A 16,004-nucleotide genomic window follows, 5' to 3' on the forward strand; every position below is an offset into this window, starting at 1 on the left:
CTCGCAGCGGTGATGTGGAAACTGGAAGCAACGTGTGCCCCAGACCTGACTATTGAATCGCTGTGGAATCATCTAAACTACCTCAGTCCAGACTTTTATGCAAAAGGAAATGAAGATTCATCTTGTTTATGTTTCCTGTATTTAAGATCTCTATTAGGAGCTGACAAATGTAAACCCTAATGGATACAGAATTAGATGCCTGAAAGTAGAGAGTTGGTCGTGACAAAGTCTAAATTGTAGATGCTGATGCCTCAGGTAATGGAAGGTGAAAAGCTAAATTCTCTTGTTATGTTACAGCAGAATATTTGATGAAATGATGCCTATGGCATCTCAGAAAGCAGGCCACAGGCTATGGTTCTAGCATGAGGGAAAATCGTAGGAAACATTCAAGATGTCTTATGTTTGTTACTTCTTGCTGCTTTAGGAGAGTCTACAAAAGAGGTGAACTCATTTGGGAGCTAATCAGTCTGGTAACAGACTACATCCTGCAATACAAGTTGACCAAGAGCCCAGTACTACTGTATTAGTAAGTTAATACTAACTACTACGGATACGCGCTGCTGATTCTGTGCCAGGCACCACTGTAGTGCTTTATATGTCTTAAGTGACTTACTCTTCAAGCAACACAATGAAATAGATACTGTTTTTAGCCCCATTTTGCAGATGAGAACCAAAGAGGTCAAGTAACTTGCCAGTTGCACATCTGATAAGTGAGGAACGTGGTTGGAACTAGGCAATTTGGGTCCAAAGTCCATGTTCCTAACAGTCAGCAGTTTGGACCTTATAAGATTGAAAAAGCTAACTGCTTTTGTACCTCAGACTGGAGCAGTTTTAAGTAAAGGCTGCAAAGGTGCAGACTTCGCAAAAGATAAGATGGTGCCTCTGAGGCTTTCCCAAGCACCTGTAGTTAATCTTTCTCTGCCAGACAATGGGCAGCTCAGTGGCAAAGATCAGATGAAGAGTCTTGTCTCCCTGGTTCTTTGTTTCAAATGGCTTTAAGAAAACCAGGCTGAAACATGAAAAAAGGGGGATGGGCAGAGAGCCCAGAGGCAATAAGTAAAAGACCTGTGTCTCTTCACTCTTAAAAACTCTGACTCTACAAGATATTTATCTGTCATTATTAGCACATAGAACTGACCAGAAGCAAATAAACTGGAAGTCCACTAGATTTTTGAGGAAATGATATTACCAGAAAAACCCAAATCCTGTTCAATCCCAAAAGCTTGGGACTGAAACCAACCATTTGACCTCCGAACCAGTACCAGTGAGGGGCAGGCTACAAAAGCCATACAGATTTTAAAAGGACACCCTCTCCGATGCCCACCTCAGATGAGCCATGGAGAACAGTGATCAAGGAAGTCCACTCAAAGGCGCTTTCAGATGCAATAAGCTGGGAACTTACCCTACTAACAAGAAGGGGGTCATCATTATTCCTGCCCAGCAAGATATGATCACTTCCAAGATGGTTCTGTTTCCCATTCTCCATTTTCTAAATGGGAGTTTTTAATTGTGGATGCCACGTTTTTGGAGCACTGAGGTATATTTCTGTTGGGGGCAGATAACTGGGCTATGTGGAGCCATATATATATCTGTTAGAGATGAGATAACTGCCCATCAATGCAGATATCCAAGACTTGATGGACTTTGGAAATCTCTCCCTTGGAGACAGACTGAGAAGGAGGGGTTTCTGGAAAGAAAGGTGTATATGAATATCTGGGTGGCCAAAGTGGCAGGTGATAACCGATGTTATTTGTCCTGTAATATCTCTTCTGCCCTCCTATATAAAACTGAGATCATAATCAATTGGGATAAAAGACTTTAATTCCCTGCGTAAGTTGAAGCTAACTGTGACCATGTAACTGAGATGTGGCTAGTGGAAAGTGAGAGGAAATGATGCCTGCAATTTTTGAAACATGTTCTTAAAGGGAGTGGGTGTGTCCCTTCTCTTCCCCTTCATCAGTCCTCTTTCTTGAAACAGGGATAAAACGGCTGGAGATCCATTGTGGTAGTCTGGACACTGTCTCTCCCCTCCTGTTCCCAAAAGAGATACACATCCTAGTCCCTGGAACCTGTGAATGTTACCTAATATTACAAACAAGAACTCTGTGGTTGTGATTAAATTAAAGATCTCGAGAAAGGGCATTCACATTGGATTATCCATGTGGGCTCTAAATGCTGTCATACACCCATCTTTATGAGAGAGACTGAGGGAGATTTGCCACAGAAAAAAGAGAAGACCGTGTGACTATAGTGGCAGAGATTAGAGTGGTGTGGCCACAAGCTAAGAAATGCCACGGCCACCAGAAGAGGGAAGGAATGGATTGTCCCCCAAGATGCCTCCAGAGAAAGCCTTCCTGGTTTGATCCCAGATTCCAGGCTTCGAGCCTCTATAACTGTGAGACAATAAATTTCTGTTGCTTTAAGCCACCAAGTTGGTGGTTACCTGTTACAGCATCCCCAGGAAATGAATCCGTCCACCTTAGACCAGGAGAATAGAACTACACTACGGGAAACGTGGAGTGGAAATTTGGAAGTCACTAAGTTCCCAAATAACTATGGAGCCACCAAAACAGCCCTGAGCTTCCTTTCTTCAGTTTTTACACTGAAGGTAAAGAAAGTAATAAAGAAAGTAATAAACATCTGTCTTCTTTCAATCACAATTATTTGGAGTTTCTGTTATAACTAGCCAATCCTAAAAACAACCAGGAATTATGTCATTTAACTCTCTACCTCCAAGCCAAAATATAACTAAGCCATAAATAAATATATATATATATATATGGATGTCTATCTACCCTAAGAATAAAATTCAGTATCACTTTTTTCATATAGTCATAGGAAATAGGTAAGGAAAACCTTTTCGTCTGAGCTTGGTACCACTTATCTCCATGACTGGACTCAAGACTTGTGGAAATGATATTTTTAGTACAAAGACTTTATAAGTCAGAGAAATGGTTTCAGTGGTGTTAGAATAAGCATAATTGCATGCTTCATGGAAAACAGAAATCTTGGAGGTTCTTGGACACATTGAAACATGGCGGAAAATAAATCAGTCTTTACCAGAATTTTCCTCTGTTCGCTGGAGATGTTCTCATCAACTGTCCATCCTGTTTGTTTTTTACCATAAACCTTGCTTCCATTTCAGAGCCAAGGTTGACCATCTGGAGCAAGTCCTGTGACCTCTAGAAGCCTCAATTTCCTTGTAGGTAAAAGTGGGACTACTTTGCAGGATTGCAGTAACCATTCAAGGAGATTAGGCTGTTGTAGAGTGCCTGCCACAATGTAAGAGTCTAATAATGGGAAACTAACATAGGCTGTTAAGGATGAGATAGGCCTGTTAAGGAACCAAGAAAAGAACTAATAGAGGTTTTGAGACCACTAATAGAAGGCAGTTTGCAAGGTCAAGTTGAAGTTGTATAGTGATCCATTCCTACCAAAAGTTTGTTCCGTACAAAATTTTAGCTTACGTGAAGCTTTTCCCATATAACTTTTCAGTCACCATGAGAATTTTATTTCCATATGATGTGAACCATGGGACAGTTCTTTTCTTTTAACTGAAGTATAGTTGATTTACAATATTGTGTTAATTTCCGGTATACTGCAAAGTGATTTGGTTATACATATATATGTATATATCTATACTCCTTTCTGATTCTTTTCCATTCCTTGTTGGTTATCTATCATACGTAGCATCTGTTATCAGCATGCCTCTGATAATTCCCTACTCCCAATTTATCCCATCCCCCCTTTCCCTTTGGTAACCATAAATTTGTTTTCTATGTCTGTGAGTCTGTTTCTGTTTTGTAAATAAGTTCATTTGTACTGTTTTTTAGATTCCACATATAAGTGATATCATATGATATTTGTCTTTCTCTGGGACAGTTCTTTTGAAAGTCGTTAGGAAAAGAGTAATTGGGGGCTGAAGAAAGACAAGAGAATGGAGTGAAAGGTGCAGGGAGGGGAGGTGTGAGCAATGCAGGTTCGGGTACAGTAGAGAAGGATTCAAGTGCTGGGTCTTTGGCAAGAAGAGTTGAAGCACAGATGGAGAGGGCTAAGCAAAGTAGTTTGTGGGGTGACATTACTGTAGGAAGTACTAAGCTCTCCAGCCCTTTCTGCTGGGGTTAAGTTTGAGAACTATCTACTCAGAGAGCTGCAGATTACTGCAAAGTTGTGGGGTTTCTTCATCTCAACCACCTAAATTATTCTGTGGGTCTGGGACTATTGTCAGACTCATGTGACTATCAACAGCTCTGGGTCAAAAAATCAGAAAGTCATTAACTCTTAAAATCAGTTAAAGACCAGAAAGGTCAGATAGAAAACCATCATAGTTGAGTTTTTACTCCTTGTCAGTTATTGTGCTCAGTGCATTAATATGCTTGTCTCATTTAAGCCATACAAAACTCCTGCATCACTACTTCCTATTTTATGAGAAAAGTGAAGTAAATTTCTCACCCAAGATCTAATACTTAATAATATTGACATACTAGGGATTCTAATTTATTGGTGTGTTAACATTAAAATCCACAGTCTTTCCATGATGTCATGCTGCCAACCAACTTTACTACTGGTACCGTTTTTTCTTACTCATAAATTCTGGCTTTCCCCTACCTGGTGTTTTCTTCATAGATGAAGGATAATATAAATACTTTAACTATGATAACTTTCCATAAATATGAAGATAATTATGAAGCTTCTGCTCAATACATCTCCTCCTCTATACCATAACATTTCTCCTGAGAATCTATTTAAGACCCTTCTGACTTTCTTTTCTTCTACAAATGACATTTTACAGTGATATCACTTTTGTAAAATTATGGTGACTCCAACTGGTATAAGGTTTCAGTAAGTGCCAAGGGTAATGCTAGATAAAGTTCTATGCAGATCAGGAATCACTGTAATCTCTTTCACTTTGACATGTCAAAGATGTTCCCATAAACAGTTCCAGAATAAACAGTAAAGCAACTTCTGTATAACCCAAGAGGAGAAGAAACCGTGGCACATTTCCAGTAGTTCCAGACTGTGTAGAGGAGAGGAGATTGACTTTAGATTAGAAATGCTTTAATGGAGCTTTGAGCGCTGATTGAACTTATTTCTGGACTCCAAGAAATGTCTTTATATCAGGGCAATGTGTTTATTATGGAATTTGTATCATATGTCCCAGAGCCCCAAGAAGTAAATGGAGGCATTACCAATGTAAATAAATAGATAGCCTTAAGCGGTGATGCTTTGGGAAAGGATACCCAATGCAGATGTAGATTTGCTAGAAGGAAAGTACGGTGCGTATCAGTGTCAGTTATCCCCAAGTCAACTTGTTGCTACGGCAGAGGAGTATATGCTGTCAAGGATTGTCTAATCAATAATTGTCTTCCCTGAGGAAGGCAAATTCCCAGGTTCTCATCTTAACATCTAGTTTCCAATGAGAGGTAAGGACACCAAATGATTTGGGGAAGGCAAATAAACAGATTGCTTACTAGCAGAGGGAGAAGACCAGCTTGCATCCAAAGGGGACAATGTAGTAGATGTGCTATAGGAACAAAGCCTTCCTCTGGCTGGGGGTTGGTGCACAAACATTGGATTGTTGCTGGGACTGGCAGCAGAGGGTGTTGTGTCCTCTGCCAACACGTGTCCTGTTCCTTTGATAATGGTGTCCAGAATTCTTGATGAATAGTTGGGTAAATTTCCTAGGTTTCTGGGTGGAGACTCATATCAATAGAACTGTGACACCCTTGAAAGATAATACTGGCTTTACTTAACAGAGGTGTCGGTGACAGGTTGTTACATAATCTTACATTTAAAAAAAAATGAGCCAGATCAAATACCACAAAACTATATTTGACATACCAGATAATGATTTTCTTCTAATTAAACTCTCCTTAAAATTATAGCAATTCAATATGTGAAATGGGTTTGAACCAGGTAGTTATACTAAGCTCGCCCTGGTTTTAAACCTGCCAGACTGTCTTCAGTTGTGTCACTGGGCCTGATACACAAACACAGAGTAAAATTCTAAAACACTTTTGGTAATGGAAGAAGTGGGGATCTCAGAGTCAAACACCAATATCACGTTGAAAGGTTAGTAATACCTATTCTGACTCAGTACAACAAAATGAAAAGGAGGATTGCTTTCAGTTAAATTAGTTGAGTTAAACTTATATATCTCCAATCTATCTGCGCAATTTGGAGTGGAACTTCTACTCGCAGCATGTACTGTTCATGAACCACGATGTCTGACGTGCAACTTGGACGCGTAACATAAAAATTTAAATCCGTTTCATTTTTCAGCTTCTCTTATTAGGGTGGGGGGCTAGTCAGTTTGCGTTACCCCACTTTTCCAGGGTCGCATCTGTGTTCCAGGGACTTTAGAGGGGTACAAGACTGGCCTCTGCTAAGATTTCCATCATCGCATCTGGGCCTCAGTCATTGGCCCACGTGGTAGTCACTGAGGCGTCTCTCGTTCCCATGCTCAAGTCTCCTTCAGAAGTGGCATTCTCTATGCTTCTTCCAAGCCTGGCCAAGGGAACCACACTTTCTGCTGCTTCTGTGCTGAGGCATAGGAATTGTCTTTTCCTTATGGTCCCATCTGCCTACACCAAACACACTGCCGTCCCCTATCTTCTTGAGACCCAACCTCAGAGGCAGGGAATGGAGGTGGAGGAAGTTCATGTCTCTCTGAGACCCCAAGGTTATCTCTGTTCAACCTGCTTCCTCCCAGCCATCCTGTCTCCTTTCTCATCCAAATGCATCATTTTCTGTAGCAGGGGAGAGATCAACTGTCTTATAATATTCCTCACATTTGTTTTGTCCTTGCACAGAGTCCTGACTGTTGCTCAGGCGCTGGGTTTCTCAACTGGTGCACTGTTGACTTTGGGGGCTGGATATTTTGTTGGGGGGTGTGGAGAGCTGTTCTGTTCACTGTAGGATGCTCAGCAGCATCTCTGGCCTCTACTCACGAGATGCCAGTAGCACCTGCAATTGTGGAAACTGAGAATCATCTCCAGACCTTGCCAAATGGCCCTGGTGCATTTGCCCTTTATGGAGAACTACTGCCTTAGGGGCATAGACTTTTGGAAACAAAAGCCATTAAGATTCCCTGGAGACGATCCACATCGAAGAGGAGTGCTGGCAGAAGGGGCACCCAAAGGAGATGTGGGAAATTGGGAATTCGTATTTTAAATTTTTTGTATACGCTCTACTTGACATGCAGGAAAAGGAGACAGGAAAGTTAGGATAGCTACACACAAACACTTCCATACTGAACATAGATACTTAAATGTTAGAAGAGTTTCATCTTTGTATTTTTTATGAAGTAATTGTTTTCTCCTTATCAGCACTGCTCTCATTTTCTAAAGGAAACTTAATATCATTGATGCAAACTAATACAAATAAAACAGATTTCAGAAGCATGGACATTAAAGTTGTACATGATTGGTTGTTCAAAATTTTTATTCTTCTAAAATTTATAAATTTCTTCTAATAAAGGTTAATAAACAATGTTATATAGAACATCATCACAGCACCTTCTTAAATAGAAAATAATGTCCACTATATATTGACATGTATGTAGAGCATTAACTGTGCTTCACCTCTTGAGAAAGACCTAAAGCAAAAGTACTAAATTGTAAAGAATTCGATTTCTAAGATACTTTAAATTTCTGAACTTAAGGGAAAGCAAGTCACTTACCTTGTATTTCCCCATGACTGATCTATGATGGGCCAAATAGAAATGTCAAAGGCTGTTGACAGAACAAGAATAATGAGCATACATTTATGGCTTTTGTCAGTAGCCCCAGCGATCAATTGCCGCATTGACCAAGGCCACGTGTTTCTTCCAAAGGGTGAATCTTGAAAAAAGTGGTTTCCAGATGCAGTTCATATCCAGGTATTGCGTTGGTCTTTTGGACACCCTTTCTGTCACCTTTCCGCAGGCAAAGGAAATTTGAAAACCTACCAAAATCAACAAGCTTGCTTTCTTCCAGGCAGTGTTTAGTAAGCAATGGATTGATAGATGTTTTCATTCTTGTGGTCAGTGAAGAGTTTGGGAAACGGTGGGGCAGTTACTTAGGATGTTTGCACTGAACACTTAGACCCTCTCCCCCTAATAGTTTGATCATAAGGAAAGAACATAAACCATTTAATGTGGAGCAAACTTCTTCCATTTGAGGGTGACAGTCTTTAAATCGGCCACGTCTTTGATGTTGTGCTTAGGCTGGGAAGATTTCAAGTGTACTGGCATATAGTTATCCTAATGTGACAATTGTTTTACTTTGAAATTATTTTCCTCAAACACAGTACTGAAATCTGAGCTCCAAAGATGAAAATTGGAACCACAAGCTCTTCTGTGTATAATACTCGATTCTCTAACACCAACTAAATTGCTTTATGTATCTTGAGGTTTTATTTTATTAAATTCTTAAAAATCTATATTCTTAAAAATTCTTAAAATCCATACTCATTTTTTTCATAAATAAATATGAAAATATTTATATAATTGAAAATTAACTAAATTAAATGTTCAGAAATGCATACAAGAGAAAATGTCTCTCATCAGCAAACATGAAAAAGATTCAGTTCATTAGTAAACAATGAAATGCAAATAAGAACAAAACAAGACATAATTTTTTCTTATCAAATTGGCAGAGATAAAAAAATTTCGGAGTGCTCAATACTGGACATAGAGTATTGCTAGTGAGAAAGAGAAAAAAGGTGTTATAGCCTCTTTGGGAAATAGTTTGACAATATGTAGAAAGGGTCTTTTAAATGACCAAGGCTGAGACAAGTAATTCTAAACTTGGGAATCTATCCAAAAAAAATCATCTTAAATACAGAGAGAGTTTTATGTACAAATGTACTCATTGTAGTACTATTTACAATAGGGAAAAAAAGAGGGGGGAACAAAGTGTTTTGACAATAAAGGAAATTTAAATAAATTGTAATACTTTATGAATGTGTACTGACATTAAATATGCTAATGAAATATTTGAATAATGGTAAACACTCGTTATAATATTTAGAAAAAGAAACACTGTAAAAATTATGTGTCAGTTTTGTATCGAAATTATGTAAAAGTGATGCTTAGAAAAAAGACTAAAATACAGCCAGATATTAAAACTTGTATTTGTAGGGTGAGAATATGGGTAAACATTTTAAAATTTTAGTTTTAAATTTTCCAAAAAATTTCCAAAAATGCTGTATTCATCTTTTTATTCTTTTATACTTGGAATAAAATAAATTTTATTTAAAAAAATGTATATACATTTTAAAACTTAAAATTACTCTGCAATACTAATCTTCACACACATAGTTCATGAACTATGTTTTTCTTCCAAATGAAAACCTATAGAATCAAAACATTAGAAAACGACCATAACCTCATATCCTAGTCCCCCTTTTTTCAGTTAGTCCAGCTTCAGCTGTGTTTGGTAAAATTGATTATCCTTTTTTAAATATTGATAAACGTTAGGTCTCACAGCTTGTTCCAATTCTTAGGTATTATTAGTCAGTTTTATTTCCAGGACATCATGTATCCAATTTCTCTGTTAGAGTTGCATGCTATTCTCTAAAACTACCAAAAAACTAATTTTTGGTTATGGCTTGTCTTTCTTTCCTTCTTTGCTTCCTAGTAGAATACCTATGTTCTAGCTTGAATTTTAAGACGCTCCCATTCCTTTGTTTGGTAAACAAAAAAGAATCATCACACCTGTAGGCCTTCCTTCTTTGCTCTTCTAATGTTATAAGTATACTGGGTGGTCGGCATGAGGGTAACAGAGCTGGTGTTATACTAGCTGTCTTCAGCCATCAGTTATCACAAGATTCCTGGACTATACTATGGAAAAATTTCTAGGTCTTATGGTGTGTGTGTGTGTGTGTGTGTGTGTGTATGATGGGATATCAAAGGAGAAGTGGAAAACACACAAAAAAAACAAAAAAAATAGTTTAACTTCAAGAACCTTAAATAGTATTTCAGTGGTTTTCTATGTGTGGTTCTGAACCAACAGCCTAACTTGTTTAGAATGAAATTCTCAGGCACCTCTGTGGACCTACTTGAATCAGAAGCTGGGCTTTTGTTTAGGCCCTCCCGGTGATGCACACTCAAATCTGAGAACCGCTGCCTAAGAAGAGGGCCGGGCACAGGGGAGGGAGGCGGCGGCGAGGGACGCGCTTCCCTCCGTCCACCCCGCCCCGCCCTGCCGGGCAGCTCTCCACCGGAACTTTCCCTCGGACCCCAGATGCTGCGTTTACCCACCGAGCCGCCGGGGAGCGGTTCTCTTTGCTGCCTGGGTGCCTCTGTCTCGGTCGTCGCGTGCCCAGGGGTCCATCCAGTGGCATTTTGAGTTTTGAAAGGTATTTTTGAATATAAGAAACACTTTACTACCCAGAAGGAATCTAGAAAGTGGAATTGGGGAAGTTATTACATTGGAGGAACTATTGGTGGCCTTCAAAGCATACTAAGACTATTGCCCAGAAGAAAAGATGTTTGGTTTTCGCAAGCCAAAGGTGTACCGAAGTATAGAGGGCTGCTACATTTGCCTCGCTACATCCTCCAGTTCTCAATTCACTGACAGTTAACGCTATGAAAAGGACTTACAGAGCTGTTTTGGGTTACATGAGACTCGTTCAGGAGACATCTGTAATGCCAGTGTCCTGCTTGTGAAAAGATGGAAGAGAGTGCCAGCAGGATCAAAACAAACAAAAAAACTGAAATCATGTGGTAGATGCAAGGGCAGGACCCAGTCTAAAGACTACACTGAAACCAAAGGAAGTGAAAACTCTATCTGGAAACAAGATAAAAAGCAACCAGATCAGTCAACTGCAGAAGGAATTTAAATGTCACAATTCTGGTGCTCACAGTACCACCTTAGGTGCCTCTCCAGCTCAGTCTCCTCGTTACAGTCACCAGTCAGATACAGAGATGGCTTCTGGCTCTAACAGAACGTCAGTGTTTTCCTTTTTAGATCTCACGTACTAGAAAAGACAGAAAATACGCTGTGGCACTAGCTATAAAGGCCGTTTTGGGGAAGTCCTTGTTGACATACATCTATTCAAGCCTTGCTGCAGCAATAAGAATGCAGCTGCTGGGAAGCCGCTGGAGAAGGGGCCAGAGCCTCTGCCCATCTCCACTCAGGAGTGGTGACTGAGGCTGATGTAGAAGGGGAACAAAAAACGATTTAAATTTTGGAAAACAAAGCAACAAAAGGACCCTCCTAGTTTTAACTTGGATACCTACTATTCTGCCAAAGGAAGATTCCTAGAGTAGTTTTGAGTGTGTTGTTTTCCCTCCAGTTCCACAAACTCTGAAGCCAGTATCTAGCTTACTAAAAGAAAAAACGAAGTGTACTTAATATTTAAGGTGCTGAGTATTTCATGGGAAAGCTGAATGCTGCTGTAAGATGCTCTTTAAGTCTTTTTAAAAAATCCCCTTCTAATGAATGAAATTAGGGGAATCTCAGGGGACAGAGATGGGATTTGTTGTATGATAAATGTATGTAGTTTTAATCCTTCTATATTGAGAAGCAGTAGTTGGGGCATTTTTTAAGATGGCTGGCTACACTTGTTTTCCTTCTTTATAATAAATTTGTCATAACTCAGTAAACACAGACTTGCCCCTAGAGATAGTTGTTAATAACTGTGAAATATTAAGGGGTTGCCAAGGTTCTGATGATTCAGACCTGTACCACTGAATAGTAAGCAGGACAGACTAAGGTCTCTAGTGTGAATATCTTGAAGGAGTAATTTCTAAATCTACAGAGCTAACTTGACTGCATATGTTGCATCCTGTGTCACCTCCCTCGATATTGGTATTTGATAAAGTTTTTAATTTATATGACACTTCTAAAGCAGAATCAAAGTTCCTCTCAGGGAAATGTCAAGTCTTTAGGATAAGCAATCATGTATGAATAGTACCAAAGCATTAGCACTTGGTAGAGAACGCACTGTATTAAAAATGTTAAATTATCTGAAAAAGAAAATGTGCAAGTCTTCAGGATGGCTCATGAAAAAAACAAGGTTAATGCTTCTTGAGGCACATCTCTTAGAGGGCTTGCAAGTGTGTAAATAATTTATGTTACATGACTGGTGACTTCATTGAAAATCTGCACAATTCAGTTTTAGCTCTAGATTACTTCGGTTGACCTTTGTGAAGGTTTTATTTGTGTAGAATGGTTGTTTGACTTGTGTTAACCTATTAGGGTTTTGGGCTTTTGTTTTTGTTTTCATTCTATATTAAAGTAAAATTCAGCTAAAAGGAAAGAGTTGTATGTTAATGCTGAGTGGGTTGCTTTTGGTTTGGTTTCTTTTAGTCAGGCTTTCTGAACATTGAGGTGTTAGATGATACATCCTAAACGTGGAGCTCTTCAATTCTAAAACCTTCATTGAAAGCCTTTTACTTGAACCCGCCCCCCCCCAAAAAGAAAACAAAAAAAAGAAGGCCAGAGAGAACATCAAATAATATGCAAACTAATTTTGTACACTACACTTCACATAGAGTTGAAGTTAGCCCAGGCACTTTTGGGAAATGATTGTTGTTGTTACGTGAAGCCTGGCTAGTTTTTCCCTTTTTCCTCGGAAGTATTAACAATCCCCTTGTGAACCCTGCTTTCCCCCTTTCATGTCTTCCGAAGCTGGCCTTTTGTGGTTAGATTCAGTGGGCCACGGCGCTGGGATGTGCCCAGGCAGCTGAAGCCCTTGGATTTCTTTTCCACGTGACTGGCCTAGGATGGCCTTCGTGACAGTAACTGTGCTATTATTTCCCACACTTCATGTTTAAAACACTTCAACCTGCTACAAACCAGGCTTCCACGTTCCTTTGAGCAACGTCCGGAGCAGATGTGTAGCTTCCACATATACTCCTAGAAGTAAAGAATATACAAGAAAACTTTTATCCGTTCCCCACATTTCAGTTTCACAAAAGTATTTCCCATTTAGAATACAAATCTCTATATAGATTTTTTTGCTGGCTGTTTGCAGCCATATCAAGTGTTCTCCGTTGATCATCATTCTGGAAATGTCCAGAAGAAGAACCTATCATTGTTATTCTGGATCTGTAAAATAGCATGTCTTCCAACCATTCTGTGTCTTCATTTCCATATTTATGTTCCAGAAATCACGATCAATTTCCCAAATTCTAAACTTACTCAAATTCTTTTATGCCTGGGCACTGTTCCCAATGAATTATTTATTATACTTTCCTCGTATAGTTTTTGCAGGATATTTTCTTAGCTTTACCCATTTGTCTTATTCCAGCAGTCAGGATGGGTTCAACCGGTAGATAAGAAAGGTAATATGATTTAGAGGATGGTAAATGGCTTTCCTGCAAAATGTCTCCTTTACTAGGTATGAAGTAAGGCCTGTGTTTTCATTGGCCTGTCACATTTTCCAGGCCTGATCTCTCTCCCACACCCCTGCCTGATATTTTCAACTCCTTGCTTGGTGTCATTCAACTGTCGACTGAAAAAAAATGCACAATATGAGGGTTGTGAGTTAAGTTTTATTTGGGACAAAATGAGGACTATAGCCTGAGAGACGGCATTTCAGATAGCTCTGAGAAACTGCTCCAAAGAAGTAGGGGGGAAGGTTAGTATATATGTAATGCTGAAGGAGGAGTACATGCAATCAAACACACATTTTTTGCAGAAGGTTTCTGCTAGTGACAAGGAGCAGTCGTCACCATGAAGGATTTTAGTGCTTTTCTAGATATGAGGAGATGCAAGAATTGGGCTCATAAAATCGGCTCCTGAAAATAGCTATCTGAAGACCTGTTCTGCCAGTTTTTTCCAGAACACAGAGTGCCCCATGTCTGATCTTCACCCTTGAGCTCCTTTCAGGCGGTGTTGAAGGTCAGCAGCTGCAGTGGCTCATAATTTAGACCTTGTAGAGGCAGATGGCAAGTGCCAATTTGTGGGTGACACAACCTTCTAACATGTTCTCTAATTCTATAGCAGTGCTTCTCAAACTTTTCTGTGCATCCCTTGTAAGCTTTTTTTTATAGTTTTTAAAAAATTTATTTATTTAATTAATTTATTTTTGGCTGCGTTGAGTCTTTCATGCTGTGCGTGGGCTTTCTCTAGTTGCAGCGAGACGGGGCTACTCTTCATTGTGATGTGCAGGTTTCTCATTGCGGTGGCTTCTCTTGCTACAGAGCACAGGCTCTAGGCGTGCGGGCTTCAGTAGTTGTGGCATGCAGGCTCAGTAGTTGTGGCTCACAGATTCTCGAGCACAGGCTCAGTAGTTGTGGTACACGGGCTTAGTTGCTCCGCGGCATGTGGGGTCTTCCTGGACCAGGGCTCAAACCCACGTCCCCTGCATTGGCAGGCGGATTCTTAACCACTGAGCCACCAGGGAAGCCCATCCTTGTAAGCTTTTTAAAACACAGACTGCTGGGCCCATGGCCATCCATTCTGCTTCAGCAGGCCCTGCATAGGTTGGAGAAGTTGCATTTCTAAAAAGTTCACGGGTGTTACTAATGCTGCAGTTCTGAAGACAACACTTTGAGAGCCTTCATTTGCTCAATTGTTCTGTGATTTACCTTTAATTTTTATGTGTGAGGCTGTCACTATTGATGTTCTAGACACCAACAACCATTTTCCCTTTTCCCTTAATAAGAGATCCTAATTGTATCAAGGGACCACGAAAGCCTCTTGCTTCAGGAAAACCTACCTTCAATTCCAGTCCTAGGATGAGAATTTTAATAAGTTTAAGATAATTTAGTTAATAATTGAAATTCATAATAATCCCATTCCCCTGTGAATGACTTAGTATAAGACATGAATAAAGTCAGCTAGGAGGCTTCTGAAGAAGATTTCTTTTCTCTCAAAAAGATACACCTAGGGCTTCCCTGGTGGTGCAGTGGTTGAGAGTCCGACCGCCGATGCAGGGGATGCGGGTTCGTGCCCCGGTCCGGGAAGATCCCACATGCTGCGGAGCGGCTGGGCCCGTGAGCCATGGCCGCTGAGCCTGCTCGTCCGGAGCCTGTGCTTCGCAACGGGAGAGGCCACAACAGTGAGAGGCCTGCGTACAGCAAAAAATAAATAAATAAATAAAAAAGATACATCTGGAAGAGATGAACCCTTTTTCTGGATCTGGAATGATAGGGTATGCTAGTAATAGTGCTACATCTAGCTCTGCACCATCAAGAGAGCTTGAGAACAGTAGAATAAAAAAAGAAAAACAATTAGATCCCTAAAATAATGATTTGTCTTCAAATGAACCAACCTAGAACTACCCTGCCCTAAGCCTTCCTATTATGTGGGATTTCTGTTTCTTGCAGCTAAAAGCATATTAATTGATATGATCAATCTATCTATCATCTATTTATCTATCCTTGACTTTTCTTTATAGGTTATCTTTGCTTAATAAATATGCGATGAGCAGGAAAGATAGTAACAGCACTGTTAGAATTCAGCTACATTACTTGGGAAGGTTAGGGTGTCTCCCCTCAAGATCATATCAAGAAGTAATCATATTTTCTTTACCATACAGAGGTTTGGAAAGAATAGAAGAAAATTAAGTCTTATGGGTATGAAAGAGGAGAACAAAAATTAAAGAGGAGAACAAAGAATAGAAGAAAATTAAGTCTTATGGGTGTGAAAGAGGAGAACAAAAATTAAAACACCAGGAATGTCTTTCATCGTCCCAAGCACAAAGGGTCAATGGAGTGTTCTAGGAGTTCAGAATCTACTCAAGAGGTCAAGCCTGAAAAAAGTTACGAGAATGGGGACACTGGATTCCTGTTCCATAGCAGGAAGGAACTGAAAGTCTCTTTTTCAAAATATCCTTTCTGGCTTCCCTTCGTGTGCTCACACCTCAGTAATTCATTCTCCAGCATGAAATCAGTGTGATAAAAAAAAAAAATCTGATTATGTCATTCTCACTAAAACCCTTTAAAGACTTCCCATTTTTCTTTATTTTTTTTCTTTCTTTTAAATTTTACTGTGGTAAGAACATTTAACACGAGATTTACTCTCTTACTAGCTTTTTAAGTGTACAACACGGTATTGTTAGTTACAGGC

At 39.7% G+C, this 16,004-nt stretch overlaps 1 pseudogene across 1 annotated transcript; it reads left to right on the forward strand.

The window, feature by feature from the left end:
* The first annotated feature begins 10,470 nt into the window (after window positions 1-10,470).
* LOC309974816 (SIN3-HDAC complex-associated factor-like) lies at window positions 10,471-11,131 on the forward strand (annotated as a pseudogene). Its single transcript has one exon. The product of its transcript is annotated as an SIN3-HDAC complex-associated factor-like (transcript).
* The last annotated feature ends 4,873 nt before the right edge of the window (window positions 11,132-16,004 follow it).

Source organism: Leucopleurus acutus, assembly GCF_964270905.1.
Source record: "Leucopleurus acutus genome assembly, chromosome: 18".
Taxonomy (NCBI): domain Eukaryota; kingdom Metazoa; phylum Chordata; class Mammalia; order Artiodactyla; family Delphinidae; genus Leucopleurus; species Leucopleurus acutus.